Here is a 4,817-nt window from a genome sequence, read left to right as displayed (position 1 = left end):
CAGCAGGGATGCTGGCATCCTGTTTCAGACCTTTCTAATCACCTCCAAAAGTGCCCCAACTCTGCCACACCTCTCATGCAAAGTAACCAAAGGAGACAAATCTACAAAGTGCTGGAGATCTTTGGAGATAGGCATAGTGTCAGCCAGGGGTGAGGGTAAGCCTCTTATTCTGATGGATCTTATTCATTTGTTGATTCATTTATTACTCATTTATTCAGCACATCTTTACTGAACACCCTACTAAAGTGCCTGGGATCCCTCAGGAAAAAAACACACAGGACTTCCACTAGAGGATATGCAAATGAACAGGCATCATCATTAGTCATCAGGGAAATGTAGATTAAAACCCCAGTGAGATTCCTCTTAACATCCATTAGCCATTAGAGATGGATGAAATTAAAAGACTGACAGTAGGAAGTACTGGCCAGCATGTGGAGCAACTGGAACTCTCATACAGCGTTGGTGGGTGTGTAACTTGGTACCATGACTTTGGAAAACCGTTTAATGCTACATATCTGTATACCCTATGATCTGGAAATTCCACTCCCTTAGTATATATCCACAAATGAGTGCCTACGTCCACCAAAGACACAGACAGGAATGTTCATAATGGCCCCAAACTCAAACTCACATAGCTAAACAATATATATAAAGTATATATTCATACAACACTACCCAGCAGGAAAAGAGCAATTAAGCAAAGAAAACAAAACTAATTACTGATAACACTTCTCAACCAACACGGGTAAATGTCACAGGCATAAAGTTGAGCAAAAGAAACATACTACATTATTTCATACATGATGTTTAAAAACATGCAGAACTAACCACTGGGGATAAAAGTAACAAGAGGTAGGGATTACCTCTTGAGGGTATTGACTGGAAAGGAGCACTTCTAGGGTGATGGAAATGTTTTATATTGTCATCTGGATAGTTGTCACTCCAGTGTATGAATATACACAACTTCATCAAGTAAGATATCTGCACTATGCTGTATATAAATTATACCCTAATAAAAATTTAAAAACAAATTCTAAATCATAAAAAGTACCCACATTCTAAAATTAAAATTTGCTCTTTTCTAAGTTAAAAAAAGGGAAGAAGGCGATAACAGTGGAGGAGAGAGAAAATAAACAAAACTATGAATAGTATGTCAGGTGGCAAAAAGCATTCTGGAGAAAGACAGGAGGGCACAGGGCATGAGGAGACCTGGGGAGGGCTGGAGCCCAGAGGGGAAGGGGGAGCAGGCAGTCAGGTGTGAGGCTGGTGGGGATTCAGGCTGATGTCTGCTGAGAACCTCCCCGTCCCACAGCCCACCTGCACCACTTCTTAGACCCAATTAAGGCTTTAGATACCCCAAGTACTGACAAGCGAAATTCTCAGTAAAACATTGCCAAACTGCAATAGAAGAGAGTACAACAAAATTCTGATTTTTGTTTATGTTTAAAAAATATCCACTATTGAACTGTTGGGGAACCCTCATCCTTTTTGCGGGGGTGCCCCGTGTTGCCAGGGCCCAGGGTGTAGGTAGGACGTCACCCCTGCTAATCCAGCTCTGATGTTATTTCACTCACTCCCCACCCATACACCTGGAGGCCGGTCCTCTTAACTACTGTTGTTTCCCCGTGAGGAGGCCAAGGCTCATGGCAAGGAGTCAGGGACTTACTGAGGCCTGATCATATTTGCATGCATGTGTCTGAGCTGAGGGTGAGTCCAGCTCTGCCTGGCTTGTGAGTATGCCCTGAGCTGTGCTTCCTGGGGGGAACTCTTGCAGGTCTAGACTGAAAAAAATGTGACCAACATCTGACTCAAGCCCTGGTACTTCATTGACAGAACAGGTGTGCACACAGACACCACACAGAGGAGCACACCAGAGACCCAGCAAGAAGATTAGCTCTCAAGGGTGGGCAGTGCTGCGGCAGGGCTGCCACAGAACCTCAGTCCTGAGAGGTGGACACCCCTTCAAGATGGTGGGGACCAGGCTTCCCAGGTGTGTCTTGGGACCCATGTTCCTAGAACTGGGACCTGACTATGTGGGCTAGGGCTGCCAGCTTCCCAGGTACTTGTCTCTTGGTTGCAGAGTGAGCTCTGCTTGGGGGTTCCCCCAGTCCCTGCCTCATCAAGCATCCTGGACCTGTTCTCCAATTTACTCAGAGCCAGAAGAGAGGAGGGTCTTCAGGATGCCTGAATATGAAGACATTGGTCAAGGGAGGGTTTAGCAAGACCTCAGGCCTGTGCTGGGGGATGTGTCCTGGGAGAGTCAGTCCTGGAGAGGGGCCTGTTCTGGTAGGAGATCTGTGCTAGAGGAATCTGTGCTGGGAGGGGCCTGTGCTGGGAGAGTCGTCTATCCTGGGGAACCTTACTGGGGGACCTGTGCTGAGGGACTATGTTCTTGAGGGGCCTGTGCTGGGAGAGTCTCTATCCTGGGGAACCTTACTGGGGGACCTGTGCTGAGGGACTATGTTCTTGAGGGGGCTGTGCTGGGAGGGCCTTTCCTACTTGCCATCTGCTGGGATAAGACAGAGCTCAGGGAAGGGGCCCCTCGAAGGGCGGGTTGAAGATGATTAGTTCCATAGTCCCCTGGGGATTAACCTGCTCACTGAGGGTAGGGCTGGTGGAAGCTGGGAGGAGATACGAGCGGGTCATGGAGGCTCCGATAACTAGAAGGAGGAAGACACTGAGACAGGGAGGGTGAGACCCTGGGTAGGTGCCCTGCCTGCAGTCCTACAGCGCCTGTTCCTGGCCTTCACCCCCTGCCCTTTGCCCTCCTCTTTTTGCATCAGCTCAGCTCCTCCTCCACACCCATGGCTTGGGGTGTGACAGCCCTCTGGAGCCCGGCCTGCTCATGCTCTCTGCATCCCACATGGTAGGTTATCACTGAGCCCTGCCCTTGTGTCCTCCTCTCGGCACAGGTGTCAAGTAGAATGAAACAGACATGGTGGGTGCGCTATGTGGGCCTTGCGCCTCCCCACTCTTCTCTGCAAGCATAATGCAGAACCTCACAAACTGCATGGAGGCCTTTGAAGGGGTGGGGCATGCAGGGTAGGGAGAGGGAAGAATGAACATGGAACCAGGAGGAGGGGGTGGCGCACACACAAACCCTGACTTTGCACAGCTCCAGACCCACCCGCCTCACCCCCATGGAGGCTGACTCACACACAAGTCATGCAGAGCCTGCCCCTGAGACACGTCCTCCTCTGCCTACATCAGCTCCCAGGAAAAAGGGAGACAGACTGTCCTTGGGGCCACCCCAAGACCATCTTACCCTTATGAGAAGATGAAATGACAGGATGCAGGGAGAGGCATCCCTCCTTTGGTCACAGATGTCCCATCCCACCCCAGCCCTTGTACCAGCTCACCAAGAAGCCAGTCCCAGGGAAGGGTGCTGGTCCAGACGGAAGAAGACCAGGCCTCAGGTCAGGGGGAGGTTACTTACAGGGTCTGCCAAGTTCATCCTGAAAGGCTGTGCTGTGAGAGAAGGTGAGGGACCACATGCCCAAGAGCCTGCTGAGAGGTAGGGCACGGTCACAAGGTCAGGGCTTGAGCCCAGCCATCAGCATCTGGGAGAGTGGGCGGAGTTCAGAGTCCAGGGCAAGGATGTACCCATTGTGTTCCTGTCCCCTTGTGGCTGGGCTTCCCGGTCTCACTTCCTCCTGCTTTTCAGATCTCCAGTGACAGGCCCTGCTGGAGGACAAGGAGAAAAGGGTGGGATTTCAGGGCTGTTAGCCAAAACCAAATGCTAAGGCTTGTTTTCCTTCCCTCAGCAGACGTCTAGGAAGAAGTCCTTCTGATGCGACAGGAGTACGTGCAAGAGCGCACCAATCAATGACCCAGCAGGACCAGGCCACCTGAGGCTGGGTGGGTGGGCTGACCCTTGGTTTCTACCTCTCACCACCTCCCTCCACCTAGCTCCTGTGCTCATTTCCCAGCACATTCTGCCGGGAGTAGGTTGGGGTGGCCCCATGCATGGCTTATCTCTCCATCTTGAAACCTGGTCTTCCTTCTCTCAAGAACTGCACATGGAGGAAAAGTTCTGGTTCGACCAGCAGCCTTTAGGTGCCCCTTGGAGGGATGAGGGAACACAGTGGAAGGTACACAAGCTGAGTGGTGCCTGTGGCCCAGACTGCACTCTGCCCTTGCCTGTGTGTCTCCAAGCTGCTCTCTTCCTCCTGGAAACCCATTTCTCCCACCCTTTCACCCCACCTGCACGTCTGGGGTCAGTGTTGTCCTCCGCATGATGGGTGGGGCTGTGGAGGAGGTGGCTGGAGCACCTGCCCGTTGTCTTTCTTGGCTCTCTGCCTGGGTTTGCTGTGTGTTTGGCTCATCACACATGTCCAGTCTGTTGTTTCTGAACCCCACTGTGCCCTGACATGAGAAGATTCATGTCCCCCCCACAATCTGAACATCTATTAAAAGCTGCCAATGAACTATCATTGCCTATGAACCAGCTTATATATTTGGCACAGATTTTCTACTTGCTCAGTGAGGTTTATCCTGGCTCCATTGATCCTAAAATTCCATCTGTCCCATGTAGAGTGGCGCTTCTGACCCTGAGGTGCTCAGAAGCAAGGCTGTGCCTCTGTCTTATGAGGTGCTCTGTGCACAGGGATGCAGCACAGTGGGGAAGGCTGGGAGAGGGAGACGGAGGGACGGGGAAGTGAAGGAGAAGGGTGCAGGGAGGGAGGGCTAGAGGGAGGGAGGAAGAGAGTCAGGAAAGGAGAGAGGGAAGGAGAGGCGGGGAGAGAGAGAGGGAGGGTCAGGGGGAGGGAGGAAGCGAGGAAATGAGAAGGGAGGGAAAGGAAAAAGAAGGGAGGGAA

The sequence above is a fragment of the Lipotes vexillifer genome, unplaced genomic scaffold (assembly GCF_000442215.2).
Source record: "Lipotes vexillifer unplaced genomic scaffold, Lipotes_vexillifer_v1.1 scaffold814, whole genome shotgun sequence".
Classification (NCBI taxonomy): domain Eukaryota; kingdom Metazoa; phylum Chordata; class Mammalia; order Artiodactyla; family Lipotidae; genus Lipotes; species Lipotes vexillifer.
This window is presented reverse-complemented; position numbering follows the sequence as displayed.